Consider the following 24,566-nt stretch of genomic DNA (forward strand, 5'->3'; position numbering starts at 1 on the left):
ATGACCGGTAGGGTTTGTCCTCTTTTGAATCGCCATCAACGGGTTGTCTTCTTCCTAACAGTGTTTCAAACTTCTCTCCTCTCATCCACGCCGAAACACCCAAAATTCCAAAAGGGTTTTACCCAAAACTCGAAATTCCGAAACTTTCAAACCCCTAAATCACAAATTTCAGATTTTTCAAGATCAGAGCAGACATTGGGCACGAACCCAATTCAAATAATGAAGACCCAATTAAGAAACTCCTTAAACGTGACTACAAGTGGGGTTTCAAGGCACAAATCGACTCGTTTTCGATCCGGAAAGGGCTTTCGAAGAAACAATTCGATTGATTTCATCGTGAAAGAACGAACCCAATTGAGTTCTTGAGTTTAGATTGAATTCTTATGAGAAATTCTTGAAAATGATTGAACCCAAGTGGTCAGACAATCGGTACCATTCCGATTGATTTTCAGGATTTATGTTATCATTCGGAACCCAAAAAGAAGCCAACTTTGAATAGCCTCGATAAGGCTGATCCTGAGCTTATTAGGAAATGTGATGAACTTCAAATTCCAGTAAGTGAACAGAAAGGATTGGCTAATGTTGTTGTTGATGGTGTTCTTGATAGTGTATGTATTGTAATAACACATAGAAAGGAGTTAGAGAAGGTGGGTGTGATTTTTTGTTCAATATCAGATGCAATTAAGGAATACCCAGATTTAGTTAGTAAGTATTTTGGCAAGGTTGTTCCATCTGATGATAATTACTATGCAGCTTTGAATTCAACTGTGTTTAGTGATGGGTCATTTTGTTACATACCTAAGGATGCAAAGTGTCCTATGAAATTTCGACTTATTTTCGTATGAATGCAGTAGAAACCGGGCAATTCAAGAGGACACTTATAGTTGCAGATGATAGGAGTTTTGTTGAGTATTTGGAGGGGTGCACTGCACCTTCTTATGATAGGAACCAGTTTCATGCTGCAGTAATTGAGTTGTAATGCGGTGAGGATGCAGAGATTAAGTAGTCCATGGTGCAAGTTTCGTATGCCGGTGATGATGAAGGGAAGGGAGAGGTTCATAACTTTGTGACAAAAAGAAGTGTTTGTGCTGGGGCTAGATCGAAGATATCATGGATGCAGTTGGAGACTGGGTCTGCAATTACCTGGAAGTACCCAATTGTTGTTTTGGAGGGTGATGATTCAGTGGGGGAATTCTATTGTGTGGCATTGACCAAGAATCATCAGCAGGCAGATACGGGGACAAACATGATTCATAAGGGAAAGAATATTGTTGGCTATTTTGGCTTTCGAAGGTTATTTTTGTAATTGTGAGCGTGCCAGCAAGGATTAATCAGTCCTTACAGAAAATTAATTGCCAACCAATTATCAGATGATTGTGTTTTAGTTCTTTCAGCCTCAATGAAGATGACTTTTACTGGTGGCTTGACTTAGGAGAATTAAGCAAAATAATAATTAAATGAAGAACAATTGAAGTATTTCATTAGAATGAAAAATTTACAATGATCCAAACTCAGCCTCGTAGAGGTTTATAGCGACAATCTACTTGAAACTACTCCTATGAACGAAGTGCAGCGCATGAATTTTAAAGTGAAGAAATGTAAAGAACTGGAAATATAAGACTGGAAATGTAAGACTAGAAAAGAAATAAAGTAGAATGAGAATGGCTTTTTAGATCTGAGTCTGAGAGTTTTTTCTGGGGCCTTTTCTGCTATTTATACTGCTCAAGGATGACCATCGAACTGCATTTTCAACCGTCGAACTGCTCCTCCATGATCGCTGATCATGTTGCCCCAAGATTAGCTCCATTACGCCATTACTTGCAGTTAGGCTTCCCTCATAAATTTGAATTTGAAATGTAAGTAACTGTTGAAGCCATATCACCTTGCATCTCTTTGTTGATCCACTGCTACTCAGATCACGTAATAACCAATACTAACTGCCACGTGTATGATCAGGATCAAAGACTTGAATAATTTTCCTATATTACCCTTATTTTGCCATGCGTCGAATTGTAATTGGCTTGTACAAAATATGTAGCCAACATTACCCCCTGCACTAATATACCCAGTACTTGGTGATATTAGTGGTTCAAGATCTTTTTCCCACGCTTAGAACGTGCATGGGCTTTGCATTCTCCCAGAAATGCAACTGTCATTCATCATCTGCATTAAACTCTCCTTCAATCTTTTGAATACCTCCACCACCTTAGTATTCGAACAGATTGATACATTTTTTATGGCCGAATCAATTTTTCCCTCCATTGATCGAGCACACGAAGAGTCATATGATGATGCTGTTCCTCCTCGAAAGAACCTCCATGCATTAATTAGTCACCTTTACCCACCTTTCCATACTCTGGTCATGGATGCCTTTGCAAATTATCAACCCTTGGACTTCGAACATATGACCCTTAATCCTTTGATTCAGAAACCTACAAACATGGACATGGGAAGTTCTTCTTCTGACTCACCCTTGGACTACGAACAAACTGCTCTCAATCCTTTGATTCAGAAAGTCGCAAATATGGACATGGAAAGTTCTTCTTCACAACCCTCTGCATGGGATAAGGCTGCAACTTCTTCCTTTTCTAGGGCTTCTGACTGGACAAACTGGTCAAAACCTGAGGCCTGTGATTTGAGGGAACGAATCAGCCATCACTTTGTCGAGTTTACTGACCCTTTAGAGTTCCCTTTCTATACGCGAAGCTTGGTGGTCTATCCCTACGTGCCCATTGACCATTGACGCAGTTTGGAGGAGAATCTTCTTGTGGCATGGTATACATCCTCAATGCCTACAAAGATAGTACATGCCGCCTGCCGCCTAGAAGAGGCACAAGGGTATAATCCATCATTCTTAGCCCAGAAGGCGAAGATTTGTTCTTCTGACTGGCTCGATTATATTAATGCCCTTGTTCCTTCTGCCCTTGCTCTATCTTTTGAAATAGAAGCATCCACACCTTCTCCTCCGCCAAATCCTTATTGGACAGAGAGACTGAGGCTTGCCCTCTTCACATATAAGGTCTTTCCACCTTACAAGCCTCCACCTTCCCCTACTCCAGCTGAGCGGAAGCAAACTCAACTTCTGCTCGCGGCTTTCTCTCACTTGCCCTTCAATGTTCTTGAGGACGAAGTCCCTCTTAAGAACCTTCGATGGGCTTGTGATATTCTGACTCGGGGTCATGTCCTCAATCCCCTCGCCCAAGCAGAACTTTACATGTTTTTGGACCAACTTCCCTCGCTTCTCCACTGGCATTGGATCTCTGTGGCCACCACTCAATCTTTGGACCAACTCTCATCCCTTCGAATTCATGCCCAGTACGAAGCAGAGAACTTCATTGAAGAATTTGATAACTTCAAGAATAAAGATTCTGCGTGCTGGGATGACTTGAAAGTTGACGAGTTGGAACAAGGATTGAGAGAAACAGAATTCGAAATAAAGGCTGAAGAGCTCTTCTATGAAGTGAGAGCACATCAACTCATGTAGCCAAACTTAGAAGAAATAGAGGATAGAATAAAGAAAGAACATAAATTCATTGATCATAGTTGGACTAAATTTCACGATCTTGTAATTTATTCTATTCCCTACTTTTATGAGCTTGAATTTATACCCAAAGAGGGTCATTCAATGTAATTGCTTTTGCTTTAATACAACTAAAACTTTTTCTTTATTTGGCATTGTTTGATCCTGTCTCCATTTGCCTTTAAAAGCCAATTCAGAGCTTCAAACTGAGCAATCTTATCCTTCGAATATGGACTCAATTGTTTAAAATGAAACACTAAAAATCAACATGAACTTTTCCAATTTATGGAATAAAGTTGACAATTTTGTTGATTTTCATCTAGAATTAGTGCTTTGAATTCAATAGTCCTACCCCTTAAAGCTTATTTTAATCATAACCAACATATGGTCATGGCTAGTATGATCAATCAATCTTAAATTGACTATTTTTTGCTTCGAACAACAGTTCATGCTGTTTCAGTTCAAAAGACAATCTCTTTCTGTATATACACAAACCAACTATTGGTTTTGATGTTTCGAACAACAATTCACATCCTTAAGGGATCTTAAGTTTTTCTTCGAAGGACATTACTTTCATTAAGAAACCTAAAACAGGTCTTTAATCTCTCTGAAGTAAACAAATACTTGAGTATTCTTGCATCTGTAAGTATGGAATGTGCTTCGAAGCCGGCTTCTCTGTTTTGAAGCCGTTGTTATTTGATTTTTGGCGCCAAAATCTGCTTTCGAAGCCAAATATTCTACTTCGAAGCTGGCATTATCTGGGATGTGTTTTCCCTCCAAAAATATTAATATTGAAGGCAAACTCTTCGTATTTGTACGTTTAGTACTTAACGAATTACGCGATATATCTTCCAGACACAAAGGCTTTTTAAAACCTTTTTATTTCGTGCTCTGAAATCACTCGCTTGTTTAACACACAAAACCCTTTATCTCTACTGATCTTCCACTTCTCTCTACTCCCTTTCCCAACTTTGTCTTCTGAGAAATCGTTCTATCAATGGCTTCTTCTTCATTGAAAGTACTTGCTGGCGATCGTATAATCTCAACTATGGCTTTGAAAAGATGTATTGATGACGAGATCGCCAAGTTAATGGCCGATGGGTCAAGTTCCATAGATGGACGCCTCTTTGTTCCTCGCCACAGTAATAAACAAGAATATGTCTTGGGTCCCATCTTTCGAGAAGCTCCTGCCCAACTTCCAGCTTTATACCCTCGCTTGGAGGATCACTTTCTTCTCTACGAAGGAGGGCTCGACTGGGGAAATTGGAGGGTGACCCGACCTCATCGCTGTTGGCCGACATTGAGAGCTGAATGGGAAGAATGGTATGGCAGAATTGTACCTGCGCGAGAAGATGATCTGCAAGAGCTCTGTATTCTCGACGTCCTCCGTCTTTCTAGGTTCATCATTCCTGAAGACCCCTTTTTGATTCCCGCTGCTCTTTGCTTTTGGAATATGGCTTTCAATTTTTTTCAGTTTCGGTGTGGCATGATGGCCCCCACTGTTCTTGATATCTGCCATCTTTTAGGGCTTTCAACCCTTGGTACTCCTTTCAGTCCCAGTTATCCAGACCTCTCTGTTAAGTTTTCTCTTCCACCCCTAAATTCTTCCTATAGTGCTTTGTAAAGGCTGAAAACAAAAGGATAGGCCCTGTGAGAGATAGAGAACTTTTTTCTTTCATTTTATACTGGCTGTGTAAATTTCTGTTTTGTACATCATCTCAACGAATTATGCCCGAATTCGTCCCACTTGCGAAGGCCCTTGTTTTGAAAAAACGTATTGCCTTGGCCCCATATCTCTTAGGCTATGTTTATAGAGCTTGCTCCCAGTTTTGCGAGAAACCTCTTAATATCAACCAGGGAGGTTCCCTTTGGGTGCTCCAACTCTGGCTCTTCGCCTACTACATTGATTTGCATTCAAAATGCTTAAAATTCCTTGTTCAGCATCCTAGCACTTATGGGGAAAAGTATGCTAGAATTGTTCTTTATCCTGCTTCCTTTGCCTATTACCTCACATTTTTTCATCAACTTCCAATTTCTCCATCTGCCTCCTTCTGCCCCTTTGATGCTAACACAAGACCTGCTTGGCTGCAAGCATTCTTGGCCGACCACGAATGTTCCATCCCACCCCACAAAGATATGTGGGCTTCTATTTTGCTACCAAGGGAGCTGTTCATTGACACTTTAAACCCTCGAGCTTATAAATATATAGCTGAGGTGTACTGCCCTTCTCAGTTTGCCAGACAATTTGGGTTTAGTCAGGGTATTCCCGTTCCACTTTGCAGCCCCTCGAATGTCCATTTTACAGCCAGAGACCTGAGAATACCCAAATCAAAACTGGAAGAGGCAACATTCAAACTCTTGAAAGAATTGAGTGAGTTCAAATTTGTCCCATTCCTTCCTTCTGGCCTGGCTCTAAAAAGATTTCAAAACTGGTGGACAGCCAATATGAAAGTGCGCCTATCCGTACTCCTTCATGATTTACTGATAGGGTTAGGAGTGCCTTCGAAGGCTAAATCAACAACAGTTGAGAACATTCCCTCTCTTTCCACAGCTGCCAAAACTGCTCCTGTAGCCTCATCCTCTCTTGCTAGAGTTACTAGAGCTGCTTCAAAACGGGGTAAGTATTTTCAGGTTTCTTTTTTTTTTTTTAGATTCTTTTGTTTGTTTCCTTTATATTCATACCTCTTGGTGCAAGGTCTCCATAAGAAGAATCTTCTAAGAGGGCTGAAATTCTGGCTACTCTCAAGGACAAACAAAAGCAGAAAAAGAAAAGAAAGCTGATACTTACTCCTGAGGAATTCAAATCCCAGATTGAAGAGGGAGAGATCGAAAAAGAACATGAAGTACCGTTACATAGACAAAAGAGGAAACATATGACTGTCTCTCCTTCTGATTCAATCGAAGATTCTACTCATGAGACAGCTGCCAAAGCAACAGAAAAGGAACTCGCCCCTAAAGACTTTGAATCCCATCTTGAAGAGAGAGAGGTTGAGAAAGAACAGGAAATACCAGTACCAAGAAGAAAGAGAAGGAAAACGACTGTCCCTCCTTCTGACTTGGTCGAAGACCCTGTTCATGCGGCTGCCGTCAAGGCAGTAAAGCAGGAACACTCTAAAGCCATAATTGTTTTCCAAAGAGCTGAGAAGAGACGGCACCAGCAGTTCTTAAGAGATGAAGCTGCCACTGCTGATGTAATCCAAAGGGAGGCTGCAAGAAGGTAACACATTGCTGAGCACTACTCCCTTCGTAGTTCTCCCATCATTGCCAACACTTCTAAAAAAAGTAATTTCTTTCATGCTTCTACTGTTTCTCCCTTATCAAATTTTTGGTATTAAAACTTGACATTACTTTACATCTCTTCTTTTGCAGCAACAACTACTGAGCCTATTCTTCCAATAAGGACTCCCTCAGTTTCAGTTGAAGTTGATCAAATGCAAAATGTGAAGACTATTCAGATAATACTCCCACTTCTTAGGCCTACATTCAATGTACCCTCCTTGAGGCCAAGCATTCCTGCATCTCTTTCCTTTGGATTAAATCCATATCTTCCTTACTTATCTTTGGATCTACCTCAATTCAGTTCTCTTTTGAGCCTTGCTCTTCCTCCTCCTCCTAAGGAAATTCCAACTGCTGCTCCATCTTTGATGGTAACTGATTTTCCTACAAAGGGTGCTGGCAGCTCTCTAACCCATGGTTTATTACCTTTACTTACTTCCAGCCCTTCTTCCCTTGACTTATTGGTAGTTAGGACCATAGAGACTGCTGAAGATACTCCACACATTTCTCTTATCCCTGTGCAGTCCTCTATGCTTTCCACCACTGCTCTTTCTGTATCCCTCATGTCCACAGATGAGGTAGATATCTTCAAAGCAAGACTAGCCAGTCTCTTCGACATGCTTTCTACCTCCCCAATAGCTAATGATGAGGCTGAGCCATTAGTTCTGGCTGATTCCTTGTTAAAAATTCTTGAGAGCTCCTCTTCCTCTAGTAGCAAGCCTTCTGCACCTCTAATGGACTTAGACAGCTGTCTGGAGTTATTGACATCTTTTTCAAGGATTCCTTTCGAGGCTTTACAAAGGTCTATAATAAGAAACGGCTTCCTTCAGTGCTGCAAAGTTGTTGAGCAATCCAGTATAACTGTCTCAAGTCATCTATCTCAGGCAGCAGCTACTATTGACTTCTACATCAACATTTGTCATGCTGCCAAGGCTGCAGAGGAGAAATTAGTGAGAGACCAGAGCTTTGTTTCCACAGTACATGCTGAAGTCTCAGGGCTAATGGAACAACATTCCTCTGTCTCCCATTTCCGAACTCAACTACTGGAGAGGAAAGCTCAACTTGAGGAGGAGCTATCTGTAGTGAACCAGGCCTTAATCCGAACTGACACCAAACTGCAGATCACCAACCAAGGACTAGCTGACCGAAAGCAGGAAATGACCACAGCCATTCAGTTGTTTTCATCTTTTAATAATAGAACATCTATTGTAAAAGAACAACTGAGGCATTGTAATGATTTTTGGGCCAATTTATGGCAGAATGTATTTAACTCTTTATGACAAAACAAATTCTGATTTATCATTTGAATACTCTTGTGTTCTTTTGCTTGATATTTATTCTATTCCTTGTGTTTTCCAAATAGTTGGAAAATAAGGTTTCAAATATCTGACATTAATCTTTTTGGGATGTATGTACCCATTCAAATTTCTCAAATGATATGCTCCAAAAGGCAGGACTCTATGAATTTGATATGGTCCTTCCCAGTTAGGTGACCATTTACCAAACTTATGGCTTTTAATTCCTATTGGGAGTATTGTCTTCCATACCAAATCACCTTCATCAAAGCTAATGCATTTGACTTTCTTATTGTAATTTTTGGCTGCTTTCTTCTTTTGAAAGAGAATGCTATTTAATGCCAGAATCCTGGCTTCATCTATGCCTTCTAATTCCAAGCACATACTCTAATGGTATTGCTCAGGATGTAGCTGGTCTCGGCATCTTACCCTCAAAGACTTAACATTAATTTCCATAGGTAGCACTGCATCATGCCTATACACCAAGGCATAAGGAGTAACTCCTGTGCTTGACCTTGGGGAAGTTCTATAAGCCCACAATACATCCAACAATAAGTTATGCCAATCCCTAAGATTGTCTTTCACAACCTTTTGTATTCCTTTCTTCAAGGACTTATTGGATGATTCAGCTTGACCATTGGCTTGTGCATAATAGGGGTGGAATTAATAAGGCTAATTCCAAATTCTGCTACAAAAGACTTCACCATTTTTTCATCAAACACAGTCCCATTATCAACAGTTATAGTTTGTGGGATGCCAAATCTATGGATTAAATCCTTGATGAATCCAATGACCTCAATCTAGTCTATAGCCTTGTATGGCTTAGCTTTGACCCACTTAGTGAAGTAATCAGTAGCTACTAAAATGAAACAATGATGCTTAAAGAGGGTGAGTATATTTTTCCCATCATATCCATGGCCCATCCTCTGAATGGCCAAGGCTTTACTACTGCATGCAGGTCAGTTATGGGCATATGCCTTATTGTGCCATGCTTTTGGCATGCCTAGCAACCTTTTGCATATTCTATGCAGTCTTTAAGGATAGTTGGCTAATAGTAGGAATGCCTTCGAAGCAACCACCTTATTTCACACCAGGCTGATGATCACCACAGATGCCTTCATGAATCTCAGCCATAGCTGTTAATGCTTCTTTTGGGCCTAAACATTCCAGCAATAAACTATCTCCTCCCCTTTTGTAGAGAGCATTGCCGTATATGATGTATTGCATAGATTGCAATTTAATTTTCCTGCTGGCCTTCGAGGATGGGCCAGCCAAGTACTGCATTATTGGATGCCTTCAATCTTGTTCCTGTAAGTCATTATGATTGATTTCCAGGACCACATTTCTTTTATTTAAGGGCGGTATAGATTTCTGGTATGTTGTTTGGCTTATGTCCCTTTGAGTATTATCCCTTCTCTTGAAATTCGAAACTTTCTGAGCCACATCATTAGCTCTATTATTCAAGAATCTTGGGACATGAGTTACATCTGCTATTTGAAATTGAGAAAGCAGATGTAATGCAACAATATAGTATGGCAACATGCTTATATTTTGACATTTGAAAATCCCTTTCACTTGGTCAACTACCAATTGAGAATCTCCAAATATGTCAACTGCATAAACTTGTAATCCAATAAGAATTTCCAATCCCACTATTAAGGCTTCATATTCAGCTTGATTATTAGAACAAGTAATTTCATCCACTTTGAAACCATGTGTGGTTTCTATTCCTTATGGTGACTTAATCACTATACCAATTCCAGTTAGACCATTGGCTTTCGATCCATCGAACCACATTTGCCATGGCTCAACACTAGCCATACCAAGTTCCATTATCTCTTGGCTTTCTGTTTGAGATGGATGGTCTGCCAAAAAATTGGCTAAAACTTGTCCTTTTACTCCCTTTTGGGAAACATATTCTAAATGAAATTCTGATAAGACCAATATCCATTTGCCAATTCTTCCCCTCAACATAGGTCTAGATATATACTTAACCAAATCTGTGGTTGCAATTACCAAGACAGTTGTAGGCAAAAGATAGTATCTTAATTTCATTGCAGCAAAATACAATGCAAGGCACAGCTTTTCTATAGCTGAGTATTTATATTTACAAGAATTTAAAAACCTACTAAGGTAATAAACGGCTTGCTCTTTGCCTTCTTTATTGTCTTGGGCTAAGAAAGCTCCCAATGAATCTTCAACTGCAGCTATGTACAACTTCAAGGGCTTATTACCCTTTGGTGGCATCAGCACTGGAGGGTTGGCCAAGTAGGCTTTGATACCTTTGAAAGCAATTTGATGCTCTGCTGTCCACACAAATTCCTCTTTATCTTTTAGCCTTAATAAGGAAGAAAATACTTTAGTTTTCCCTGCAGTGTTAGAAATGAATCTTCAAAGAAAATTAACCTGTCCAAGGAACTTTTGTAATTCTTTCTTACTTGATGGAGGTCTGGCTTCAATGATGGCTTTGGCTTTATTCTGGTCAATCTGTATTCCTCTCTTGTGTACTACATAGCCCAAGAAGTTTCCAGATGATACGCCAAAAGCACACTTAAGAGGATTGAGTTTCAATTTGAACTTTCTCATTCTTTCAAAGGCTGCTTCTAAGTGAAACAGATGCTCCTCCATGGATTGAGATTTAACTACAATGTCATCAATATAACACTCTAAATACCCTCCAATGAGGTCATAAAAGATAGTGTTCATAGCCCTTTGATATGTAGCCCCAGCATTCTTCAGGCCAAATGGCATTTTAACCCATTCGAAGGTGCCAATATTCCCAGGACATCTGAATGCTGTCTTGTGAACATCCTCCTCTGCAATGCAGATTTGGTTATAACCAGAGTGCCCATCTATCATTGATAAAATTTGATACCCTGCTGAACTGTCTACCAACAAATCTACTATAGGCCTAGGATACTCATCTTTTGGAGTTGCTAGATTCAAGTTTCTGAAATCAATGCATACCCTCATTTTATCATTCTTCTTAACTACAATCACAATATTAGATAGCCATTCAACATACCTGGCTGTCCTAATAAAGCCTACCTTGAGTAGCCTAAGAATTTCCTCCTTAACTTTCTAAATTACTTCTGGACTCATTCTCCTTGGTTTTTGTTTGTATGGTTTGAAATTAGGCCTCATAGGGAGCCTATGTTCAACTAATGATTTATCCAATCCTGGTAGTTCATTATAAGACCATGCAAAGCAATCTTTATATTTTTTTAGAACAACCAACAACTGGTCCCTGTCCAGAGCATTCAAACAAGCACTCATATAGGTGGGTTGTTGTACAGAACCTTCCCCTAAATTTATTTCTCCTAAGGGCTCTTGTGTCTGAGAACTTACTGAAGCTTCTTCTTTGATTCCTTCTGCCTTTGAAGTAATCTTCTTGCTTTGTTCTGCTCCCAGGTTCTTTAATTCAGCCTCTTTACCCTCCTCCTCATAGACAAACTCTGTCCATAACTTTTTCTTCCTGAATCTCCTGGACTTTTGTTTCAATGTCCAATGCACAGTATTTGTCAAGGGCCAAAACCCTGGCCTGTTGCTGCTCCTGCTTGCTGCCAATTGTCATGGCTTCTCTCTCTTGCTCTTGCACTTTCTGGACTATTAATTTTACATCCAATATTGAGAACTTAATTAGAGTCAAAGACTTGGTTTCTTGGACTTCATTTCTTTGCTTACAACTAGGCATCATTGTCATCCTTAACGACAACCTCTTCATCAGTACTTTCCTGGACTAAGTGCTTCAGGTGTGTCACTTCCTCATCAGCTGTTACTTCAGCTGAGCCATCAGGTTTCCTCAGATACTGAGTGGTGTCACTCCCTCAATATATAATTTGGCCTCTGCGAAGTCTGCACAGGCTATGAAGGGTTGATGATCTGCATCAATTTCCTCTGTCTCTCCATTGCCTAATGCCATCATTATTTTCTGATGCAAAGAGGAAGGCACATATTTGTTAGTGTGAATCCAGTCTCTACCAAGTAAAGCATTGTACTTAGCATTGCTGTCGATGATGAAGAATGCTGTCATGCAGTCCCTAGTTCCCACACTCAGGTTGATGGGCAGAATTCCCTGAGCCATCTGTTTGTCTCCAGCGAAACCAACAATGGTTGTACTGGTTGGGATTAACCTGGGGTTCCTTTTCCCTAGTTTCTTCAAGGAAGATTTCGGTAGTAAGTTCACCGCTGCCCCATTATCTATCAAGACTCGGTTCAGTTGTATCCCATTGAAGAAGGCCTTGATATACAAAGGCTTGAAATGTTGTGTCATAGAGTTCGAGGGATATTCAGAAGGATATGAGAGGTTAATGCTCACCTCTTTTTCACTCTCATATTCAGTTTCCATTGGGGTAGCCATTCCGGAATCATCTTGCACCATACTCACTTGTGAGTCTTCACTAGAGATTGGAATTGGGTCAATTTCTTGCCCCTCTTGATTCTCATCTCCAGCTTGGAATTCATGCGGTAGTATGTGTACCATATTCACTGACACTGAGCCAAATTGGATGGCTGGCTGTGCCTGTTTCTCCACTTTGTTCAGTTACTTCAGAAGTATCCTCCATACTGCATTCTAGCACTTCCTTACTAACAAGCTCCTTCGAGTGGTCTTTTCTGACTAGCTTTTCAACCAAAAATGTTTGTTCAGCCATGAAGGCTTCGAACATTTCTTTCTCAACCATTTCTTTCTTTTGGCCTAGGCCAACTTCTTTCTCTTGGCCTAGGCCAACTTCTTTCTCTGCCTCGCTATCACTCTCTATCAACGCCTTCTCCAATCCTGCTAAACTGGACTTTTCTCTGGCTTTTAGTTTAGAGTGAACTTTGGCCAACTGTTCTCTGTTGCAACCTATTTTGGCTTGTAGAGTTGGTTTTGGAGTATGGTCTAACTTTGGATTCTTCTTTCCTTCTGTCTGGACCATTGAAGAACTTTCTCCACTTTTCTTCAAGTCTTGCTGGTACTGAGTGTACCTGCGCTGAATTTTCCTCCTTTGTGATCTAGAAATTACGAGGACCATATCTGGTTCCTTCGTTTTTGGGTGTTTAAGCAATACCCAATTGTTTGGAGCCACCAAAGGAGGTTTGACCATCCTGCCTTGGTTTCCAATTACATCTCTTTGGGTAAACACTTCCCTAGGTTTGTTTTGCATCACAAACCAATCTGGAACCCTAGGTACCCACGAACTTACTGACCCAGCTGTTGAACTGCTTCTTTCTTCTTTCGAAGCTACCTTCGAAGCTGGCTGTGAAGGCCACTGCTTGGCCCTGACTTCATGCTTTGGGCCTAACTCAGGCCTTCGATGAAGGTATCCACTTTCTGTCTTGCGTGAGGCTGGTCTAGGGGGCCAATCTCTGGCTTTGATCCTATAAACTGAACCTTTCTCCAGTCTCCTCTCAGAATGACTGCTTTCCATTCTGTCATAATTCGGTGGCCTGGACTCATATAAAGGCCTCTTACCTTTAGAATGCATTTTATCGGCCGTTGGTTCAACCACTGATGGCTACTGCCTAACACCAGATGGATATGGCCTTTTATTATAAGCATTGGTTGGTTTAGGACGTCTCTGCACATCCCTGTAATATTGCTTCCCATTGATTGGAAGCCCCTTCAACCACTTATAGCTCAGTCTGCACCTGGGACACATCCTTTGCATTACGGCTGCTTCTAAAGAATCGTCATCCAGTGTTTCTTCATCAGAGTCTCCCCTCTAGTGTGAGAAATCTTGTCCAATAGCTGGCAAATTTCCAGTGTCTTTCTTGATAGTTGTCTGGTTGGCAACATGCATCTGCACATTGACTTCTCCCAATTCTTTCAAGGACAAGCTTCGAAAGTCTGGCATTATGACATTGGCTGCCACCTCTTTAATTTCTGGAAATGGATTACTGTCGATCCCCATGGCCTTTTCTGCTTTGGCTGGGAACTTCAGACTTCATTTCCTAATTTGTTCTTGGATCCTGTCTCGAAAAACAATACAGTTCTTAGTTGAGTGAGACCAAGAATTATGCCACTTACAATATCCTTTAAGTTCATCTAGAGATGGAATTTTGACTCATTTTGGTAACTTAAGGAAGTTGGCCGCAAGCAAATGATCAAAAATGTTATCTGCCTTAGTTAAATCGAAAGAGTACTTCCTATGGAGGTCTTTCTTTTTAAACTTCTGGTCAATTGTTGTATCCTTATGAATTAATGCTTCACAGATCACATGTTCTTTTCCTACAATCTCTGTTGCATCGATCTCATAATTAGGATCTCTATAATATGTCTTGTACGATGTATTATTTCGATCTTGTTCCTCCTCTAGTAATGCTTCGTACCTAGACACTTTATAAGTGAGTTCCACTAAGTCTCTGAACTCAGTTGAGTCAAACTTCTTTCGAAGCCTAAACTCTAAGCCATTTTGAGCCAATTTCACAAATTCTGGCTCTGGCAGGATGACTCTACATTTATTTCGAGCCCTTTAAATCTGGCAATAAACTGAGTAGCCTTCTCATCAGGCCTTTGACTCAATCTTGTCAAGTCTGCCATGGAAACCTCTGGCTCCGATTGAAAGAATTGGGCATGAAATGCCTCTTCCATTTGTTGCCAAGTCTGGATAGAGCCTGGTGTAAGGTTAATATACCATACAAATGCTCCCCCAGTTAGGGAATTTGGGAATAACCTTAACTTCATATAATCATTATTAGTAAATTCACCGCATTGAGTAGCAAACCTAGTAATATGTTCTACTGTTGATTGGTTTCCATTCCCATAAAAAAGGGCAAAATCTGGTATCCTGAAACTTCTTGGGTATTCATGTACCCTGTCTACCCATTCTGGGTATGGTTTCTTGTACATTGGAGTTTGGACCCCCCGAGCCATTAGTCCACACATTTCTCTAACAATGTCAGCAATTTGGTCCCTAGGGACCATATTTTGTGCCTGCTGAACCGCTACTGGAGGGACAAACACAGGATTTGGTGGGCAACCTTGTGCCTGTAGTCCTCTTGGTCCATAAGGTGGTATATTTGGGACTGGTTGTCCCTGTGGTGCAGGTTGCTGTTAGGGGTGTGGATAACCCCTTTGAGCCTGTCCTGCGAAAGGTGCTGGAACTAGTGTTGTGTCTCTTCCATTTGTAGGAAAACCTTCCAACTCCCCGGGTATAAATTCGAATAAGGGATTAGTGAACCCCCTTGTGCCAGGTATGGCTTCGAACATGGGATTTGGAGCCATTCTTATGCCATTTTCTTGCACTGGGCCAGATCCACCAATTTGCATGGTTTCACTGTTAAGTACTGAGGCATTTTGACCTGCTATAGGCCTCGAAATAGGTTCGTACCAAAACTGAGGTGATGGTCTTTCATAGTTCTGATTACTATTTTGACCATTAGAATGTCCATTAACTTGCACAGGCTGTTTATCTCTAGCCAATTTTTGCTGAGGGACATTCGAAACTTCCTCCATGTATCTTGCGTTTGTTGGTTGGTGGTTTTTCATTCGATCCAAAAAGGATGTTACCCACTTTTCCATTGTGTTCATTAATTGCTGTCCCATAGCATCTACTAGGCCACACCATGGATTTATTGGCTGAGTAGATGGAACAGTGGATGGTCCAATTCCTTGGTCTCGTCCAATATTATGAACATGTGGTACTTGTTTTGAAGTGCTGGTCTGTTCGACCATAGGTTCTGATATAATAGGAGTTTCCATAGAACGTGTTATCACATTATCTTCTGGATTAGGTATCTCTACCTCTTCTTGTACGCCTTCTTCCAAACGTTCATTTTCTCCTTGTCTTCTAGGTTTAGCCATTTTAATTAGTCCCACTGGGCGTGTCAAAAATATATGTTGGCTATTTTGGCTTTCGAAAGTTATTTTTGTAATTGCGAGCGTGCCAGCAAGGATCAATTAGTTCTTACAGAAAATTAATTGCCAACCAATTATCAAAGGATTGTTTTTTAGTTCTTTCAGTCTCAATGAAGAGGACTTTTACTGGTGGTTTGACTTAGGAGAATTAAGCAAAATAATAATTAAATGAAGAACAATTGAAGTATTTCATTAGAGTGAAAAACTTACAATGATCCAAACTTAGCCTTGTAGAGATTTACAACGACAATCTACTTGAAACTACTCCTATGAACGAAGTGCAGTGCAAGAATTTTAAAGTGTAGAAATGTAAAGAACTGGAAATATAAGACTGGAAATGTAAGACTGGAAAAGAAATAAAGTAGAATAAGATTGGTTTTTTGGATCTGAGTCTGGGGGTTTTTTCTGAAGCCTTCTCTGCTATTTATACTGCTCAAGGATGACCATCGAACTGCATTTCCAACCGTCGAATTGCTCCTCCATGATCGCTGATCATGTTGCCCCAAGATTAGCTCCATTACGTCATTACTTGCAGTTAGGCTTCCCTCATAAATTTGAATTTGAAATGTGAGTAATCGTTGAAGCCACATCACCTTGCATCTCTTTGTTGATTCACTGCTACTCAGATCTCGTAATAACCAATACTAACTGCCATGTGTACGATCAGGATCGAAGACTTGAATAGTCTTCCTATATTACCCTTATTTTGCCACGCATCGAATTGTAATTGGTTTGTACAAAATATGTAGCCAACAAATACTAGAAGTAGAATTGTTTCGAAGGGGATTTTGGCTGGAAATTCAAGAAACTGTTATAGGGGGCTTGTTCAGGTTCAGTCAAGGGCAGATGATGCTCAGAACTTTTTGCAGTGTGATTCAATGCTCATTGGTGATAATGCAGCTGCCAATACTTATCCATACATCCAGGTAAATTTTTTGAGCTGCTGAGTACATATAAAAAAAATAAAAATAGATTGTTGTCTAATAATATTGATAGATTTTATTATGTTCTCCATTGTCCATTTAGCGATGGCGTGGGTGGTTCTAGGCAGGGGATAGTGATGAAAGACGTGATATTAAGTATATTGAAAGGTTGATCCTAAATTTGGACATTCAAGTTAAGAAATAAGTGTTTTTACAGCATGGACATTGTGCTGCTGCTTTGTGGAACCAGGGATTGCAATGTTTATGGTTTAATTGTTCTAGCTGATCTTTAGGAGTTAAGTTTGTGAATCTTTTATTCCAGTTACAAGATTAGGGGCTTTACACAGGAAATAAGAGTGAAAGATGCGACTGTAAAAGGAACATACTGTCTACATACAAATAAATAAGTTAGAAAGCAACCGTATGGGCAGTCCAGGGCCTTTTTTAATTTTTTTTTTATTGGTATGAAAGTTGTATTCACTACAATTGTTGCTGAAATTTATTGTTCTTTTTTTGAATTTTTGTTAATACTGAAGGATTACTATGGATAAGTCTGAAATTTCCACCATGTATGTGACGATCGAACTTTCGATTGAAATGACATCTGGAATCCTATTTAAATTATGTGGGAGTTAAGAAGAATATGAGTTGGACTGGTAGTGTGGGACAACTATCATTTATTAGCAAGTCTTACTTGAGATGATCTGTAATGAAGTATAACATGGTTGGATGAGGATGAAAGAAGTCAGATTAGATTTTTTTTTTTTTTGGGACCAAGCGTTAGTTATGTTTCTGAGGGTTCATTAAGGGGACTTGCTCTTGTTATTCATTGCATATATTTGGCTCATAGAAATTTTAAAAATATGCAGGAAGACCCAATTTAAATTTATTTATTTATTTTAGTTAGATCCATATGGATCTTGGCTTTGGGCAAAGTACAAGGATGATAGCCGTTGAACTGTGTGCTAGCATGTTATTGAAGGTTTGCCCACTTTGAAGTGAGAACTAGAACTTTGAAAGTATGGAGATTTCTGTGCTTTTGTGGTTCATTACATAATCTATTCAATGTGATTCAAATTTTAGGAGAAACCAAAGTCCGAGTGGTGTTTACCAAACATGTTGGCATTTGCCTTCTTTTGGACGCTGTTACAATTCCACTCTTCAAGAGGTTAGACAGAATGGACTCATTAACAATGTAAATAACTGAAGTTACCATCTAAATAATGTAACAAAAAGGTGCACAACAAATTATGCACATTGGAAAAAATTTCTGTTTGTTGGGATTCCCACATCCCCTGACATGACTTGTCGCGTTGTTTTTAGTTCCTTAGTTATCCACCATCTAGAGATGAGACTGAATACATTAAAAATCATCATAGATAATTGATATTCTCACCTAATGCAACAAACGGTGCATAAAAAACAAGCTAAATTATTTTCAGGTTATACACATTGGAGGAATGTTCTCTTGGGATGCTCATATCCCCTTAAAAAAACTAACCTTGTTTTTAATTCCTAATAGCTGTATATGCACTTATTTTTATTTTGTTTTTAAAGTGGAATACAAGATCACTAAAGACAACTTTGATTATGATTTGAAACATCTAGGCTATGTGATGTTGATAAAATCAGGTGTGTTGCAGTAGTTATATTGAATTTCTTTGATCAGTGCACTGTACTTTACTGCCATCGTCCATACAAGTGGGAAGGTTTTTCCGACTTTTATTTATTGTTTAATTTAATGAATTAATGTCATTCCATTTTTTTAAATAGGTGAAGAACCGCTGTCACGACCCTAAACCGCCCCTAGTAGTTTGGTGCCGTGATGGCCAGTAATCCGAGATTACCGAAGGCCAATCTTACAAAATTCACACACATACAGAGTATAGATACATGGGGCTCTCAAGTGCGGGAGCAAAATTTAGAGTACAAGTGGTCCATAAGAGCTGTGCATAAGTCAAATGTGATAGCAACCATTCACATATGGGTTATAACTTAATAACAAACAAGCAAAGTGCAAGTTATATTTTTCGTATTAGCAAAGGGCTCTACAAGCCGACATAAACAAATTGTACGAATTACAGGTTTAAGTACACAGTCTGCCAGGTTGCCGACATCTTATTTGCCGACATAACAATCATACAAAAACATGCATCTTGATCAAAAGGCTTCTCAGCCGACGTGTTCGAAATACAAATATTACAAGTCGAGAAGCATGATTTTCAAGACTGCCGACATAAATGCAGGTTAAGCCGACATAATCAAGACCCAAAACAAGCTCTAGAAATCACATCTAGGCGTCACCGCCTTCTTGTTCATCACTTACATATATATATAGAGAGGGTGAGCTTGAATACTCAGTGAATGGTATAAATAATAAAGGAGTTTGCATGAATAATAGCCGAAATCCTTTCAAAACAATACAAGACAAACTCTATATATATAACAAGGAATGGACCTCGCCCATCAAACAAATCTTCAAAGTTCCAAGGGGTACTTGCTAGCATCATATGTCACAAATGACAACATTTCGGCAACAGGTCCACGCGGTATACCGTCCGTGGCAAATCAGGACAAAGCAAAAGAGGCATCTCAACCAAGGGTGCTACAAAAGTTTAGAGTCCTCTAGCACAAGGGACTTTCAAGACAAGATGTGCTGCGAAAGTTTAGAGTCCTCCAGCACGAGGGACCTATGTTACAAAGGCCCGTAGCCCTTTAACACTAGAGTACAAATCAAGGGTGCTGCGAACGTTTAGAGTCCTCCAGCACAAGAGACTTTCAAAACAAGATGTGCTACGAAAGTTTAGAGTCCTCCAGCACAAGGGACTTTCAAACGAGATGTGCGGTGAAAGTTTGGAGTCCTCCAGCACAAGGGACTTTCAAAACAAGATGTGCTGCGAAAGTTTAGAGTCCTCCAGCACAAGGGACTTTCAAAACAAGATGTGCTGCGAAAGTTTAGAGTTTTCCAGCACAAGGGACTTTCCAAGAAGGTCATTAAGACAAGGTCATACTTGGCATACAAAACAAGGACAATTATTCATGCTTAACAAACACTTTCAAAACAAAGCAAAGCAAAGTCTTTATCAAAACATATAACATAGCTTTATTAAAAATACCACTCACCTAGTTCGTCAAATGTCGGGTCAAGCAAATCCCAGTCCTACAAACACATGGCAAGGTCTATTGAATGTACTACTCAGAACAAGTCTAGCATGCACGTAAATGACCTCGGCATTCTCCAAAAACTAAGTCAAATCAAATCAAAACACCGTTTCTCATTTCTGGAAAACAAGCTGGGCAACTACCAGGTCTAGGCCGAGGTCCCACACCTCCTTGCCGAGGTGTGGCCCCGACGGCCACATTCAAAAGCAAAGTCGGGAAAATCTGGGTTTCCCTCTTGATAAACAGGAAGAACATGAAGAACATGAATCATGAGGAAGACAAATGCGAAGATCAAAACTGGCTATTACGAAAGCTGGGATTTCATGCTATGAATTCAAAAACATGGACCTGGGTATCCACACTCAAGGATCTTATCAAAACAAACACAAAAACATGAGCTTTAATGCAAACTTTCGGATCAAACGAGGCTTTTCTTCAAAAACACATGAAAACCGTTTTCTCTTTCTAAAACCAACTTTAAATCGATGGATGGCGTGCGGAACAGGTTTGATCGTGCAATGCAGCTAGATGATCAATAAGAACAACAAGAATAGGTTACGGTTCTAACCTCAAAACTCAAATCTAACGGTTCAAGCTCCAACGATCAAGCTTGGAAGCCCCCCTCTCTAGCTCAAACTTCTCCTCCTTCTAACTAGAGCTTCTCTCTCTAAAAAGGCAAGATTGATACAAATGATATGCCTCACACGATAAACACTGACTTAATCCCTCTGTCAGGACATGTGGCATCGGCCAATTCACTCAACTCAAAAAGGTGACTGACTTGACAAGACAAGACCAAGACAAAGTGTACTCAACAAGCTAAGCGGCAAGAACACACCGGCAAGTAACGACATCGGCTAACAACAAGACTCCGGCAATCAAGGGGCAAGGACATCGGCTTGGAAGGACAACACTTGACTAAACTGTGCCACACCTTGGCCTAGATGTGCCACACCTCGGTCTAGGTCATACCATTCCAGGAACAAAATCACTAACGCCTAGATATTAACATCTCAGCTCAGATGATGCACATCTTGGCCTAGGCGACGCGCACCTCGGCTTAGATGGTGACATCTCGGCCAATATGTCAGGGTGAAGATAGAGGTCAACCAAAGGGGTTCCAAGATAGTTCTAAGTGATAAAGGTTTCAAAGGTGTCTAGGCTTAAGATGACCCCGGCAACACACCAGACAAGAACAAAGCGTGCAAGCAATCATTCAAGCAAAACAAGACAAGATTTGCAAATGCACATATTAACACAAGATCATCCACAAATGTATGCAAGTATGACTAAGTCAAAAATGAGGGTTGTTACAACCGCAGAGCCAACATTGAACATGAAGCCAGCATCTCCAAAATTGGTGACGATCAGCTATTGTACTTTGAGCAGAGAGGAATTGAATCCGAGAAAGCCATGGCAGCCATGATTTCTGGGTTTGGCAGGGATGTTTTCAATGAACTTCCCGATGAGTTTTGTACTGAAGTGAAGCAACTCATGAACTCAAAGGTAGAAGGATCTGTTGGTTAGGTAGCCAGGGGTGGAGGCACGTGAGGACTAGGGGAGGAGGTACCTCTAAAAATATTTTTCAATTTGTTCCTTTGAAGTTTCAAGCATGTGCCTAAATTTTTAAACCTCCTTTCAACAAAATCTATTCAATTTCTCACTTTCAATGTTTAATTATGCTAAAATCTTCAATTAAATTTTTTATATTATTTATCCACATTCTATCTCCTTTCTTTCTCTATCCCCTTCTATATCTCCTTTTGTGTATGTGCATCTTGGTATAATTTTGTTCTCATCTTTTATGGCAGCATTTGATTGCTTTTTAAACTATGATGATATCAAATTAATAACAAAAAAGAAACGAAAAATGATTAGTTAACTTGAGCATACATCTCTAAGTATAACTTTAGCATCATACTGATTTTTCGTCCTACCACCAAATGAAAATTGGGTTTAGTTGTTTGTGATTCTCGCTAAGATTTCAACTCAATGTTGGTGCACCCTTCTCTTCCCTTACGTAGTACATACTCATTTATTTTAAACAATCAATATTTATTTCAAAATCCAATATTTGCAGCATCATTGTACATTCGACAACCCCCACTACTATTATCAATCAGGAGGTGGTATTTTGTTTTGTGTAACGGGTAAACATACCCATCCTTCATGTGGATTTCACAATTACGGACTCCATTTGTGTATGAGAGAAAGAAGCACACCATTGTAATTGTCAACTGTCAAGCCATAAACATCAGTTGGGCTACACGGATACATGGGACTCATGCAAATACTCTCCTTTTCATGTCAGTGTTATTCACTAATCTGCAAGAATTTTTGTTTTGTGAAATTTAAATTTAAAATAAAAATTCTCGGTATGTTTTATTTGACATGACACCTACGATTTTGTGTTTGTGTTCCATGGCAGGTGGTGGGCACTGCAAAAAGCTTTGCATAGTTTGATAAGCTTTGGTACAAGTTTCAATCAACAAGGAAAAAAGAGTTCAAAGATTAGAACAATATTGGGAAGGTTAGTCTTTAAATCTTAGAACAATGTCTTCTCCCTTTTTCTAGTTCAAATATTTGATTTCAGAATTGCTTGTTTCCAAAAAATTATTCTCTCCATGAAGGCAACAATTTAATCTAGTTACTTCACTTGATACAACAATTTTTATTGTCCTCGAACCAAACAAGATTTAATTAAAATGACAATCAACAGTTGTCCTCTATATTACAGATGTACATGGCACAAGTATTGCTCGATTAGCTTTTAGTTTTCCGACATCAAACATTTCAACAACCTTGAAACAATCTAAACAAAAGAATTGGCAAATAAGCAATGTATATATATAGAAAAGGAAAAATGTCCAAGATAAAAAATAAGTTACTGAAAGCTCTTAGAAATCACTTTTTTTTTCTTTTTTTTTTTTTGTTGAGAAAGTTCTATAAAGTCAATGGTAAGTCTGACTCTGTTCAACCTAATAGCTACTAGGCAAGTATATTCCTCAATTAACAATGGAAACAAACACACAAGTTAGACTTCTCTTCCATTTAATCCTCTGAAGTGAAATTACAACTGGAGTACAACTAACTGATACATCATTAGCTAAGCTAACTTAACAAGTAAATTGGGAAACTAAAGTACTAAAAGGTAAAAAACCATTTTAAAATTTGAACCATTAAAGAAACTCCCATTCTAAGCCTCTAATTAATCAACATTAGCACTGAAAACCTTCACCATTCAACAAGTGACTATTGCACAATCTGTATTTTAAGCATGTTCATAAATTGGTATTCACACCTACTTAACACCTTGTAAGTTGTAAGCAATTAAAACATCAATTCAACCACATAATTATCACAAACATACAAACAATAATAGTTAGCAAAAAATGGATGGAACTTCAAAACATGGCCTCCACAATCTTTTAAAATTTAGGATAAATTACAATTGCACCTCCTGAGGTTTACTTAAAATATAGATTGCCTTATGTATTTTGAAAAATTACAGATACCCCATTGTCAGAATCTTTTATTTAACAGAATTAACTGAAAAAATAAAATTTTTATCTGCTCTCCTATACAATAATAAAATTACCTAAATTATTAATTGATATAAATTTTTAGCATTATTAAAAACAATTAATTAACTTTATGATTTATTAATAAAAATGACTATTTGTTATGAAATTAAAAACCTTAAGAGGTGCGATGTAATTTCTAGAATCACATGGGACAATTCGTATTTTAAGCAAATCTTAGGAGGTGTGTTTGTAATTTATCCTTTAGTTTATCAATTGACTGTTACAAAAATGAAATTGTTAAATTTCTCAATTTGGGATGCAATTTCTCGGTTTTGGGAAGAAATTTGCCAGTTTTAGGATTTTTTTAGTTTTGGGATGAAATTTCTTAGTTTTTGGATTAAATTTCTCAGTTCCGCAAAATTGATAAATTCTCAGTTTAAAAAATGAGTAATTTTGAGCTTCAAAACTATGAAATTTCTTAATTTGTGGATTTTGTCAGTTTGTATGTTTTTTATTATGAGAGAAATCTTTATTTATTTTAGTACTAATGCCATTTTTAAAAATAAATTTCTCAATTGCTTGAAACTGCAAAATTTCTCAAAATAATAGACATACCATTTCTTGAACTTTGTTAGTAAATCTCAATCATACAATTGTCAATTCGTAGTTACAAGGTCATCCCAAAAATCAACACACTTGTGCATAGGGGGTTGGTGGAGTTTCTTTACCCCATTTATTGCTTTGTTTTATTTTCTTTTTATATTTTATTATTATTATTATTATAATAATATATATAATTATATAGTATAATATATATACATATTTGTACAGGAAAGAAATAAATCTTCTCGTATAATCCTGTTGATCAAGTCTGCACTCCTCCGTACGTCGTCACTTTATCACTTGAAAACACAAACGTGAGCTAGCCGGCGGGTGTGTGCCGGAAACCTCTCCGATGCCTAAGTCAGTAAGCTTGACAAATAGACAAAAGCTCTGTGTATTCAGAAAACAAAGTTGTGTTACCTC

General features: G+C 38.9%; 1 pseudogene across 1 annotated transcript; it reads left to right on the forward strand.

Annotated features, from left to right (window-relative positions):
- Positions 1-23,688, forward strand: LOC114288097 (iron-sulfur cluster assembly SufBD family protein ABCI8, chloroplastic-like; annotated as a pseudogene). The gene is made up of 6 exons (XR_014341279.1): positions 1-62; positions 173-1,270; positions 16,681-16,857; positions 19,022-19,035; positions 21,339-21,582; positions 22,445-23,688. The product of XR_014341279.1 is annotated as an iron-sulfur cluster assembly SufBD family protein ABCI8, chloroplastic-like (transcript).
- The last annotated feature ends 878 nt before the right edge of the window (positions 23,689-24,566 follow it).

This window comes from Camellia sinensis, chromosome 9 (assembly GCF_055761805.1).
Source record: "Camellia sinensis isolate YWXY chromosome 9, ASM5576180v1, whole genome shotgun sequence".
Taxonomy (NCBI): domain Eukaryota; kingdom Viridiplantae; phylum Streptophyta; class Magnoliopsida; order Ericales; family Theaceae; genus Camellia; species Camellia sinensis.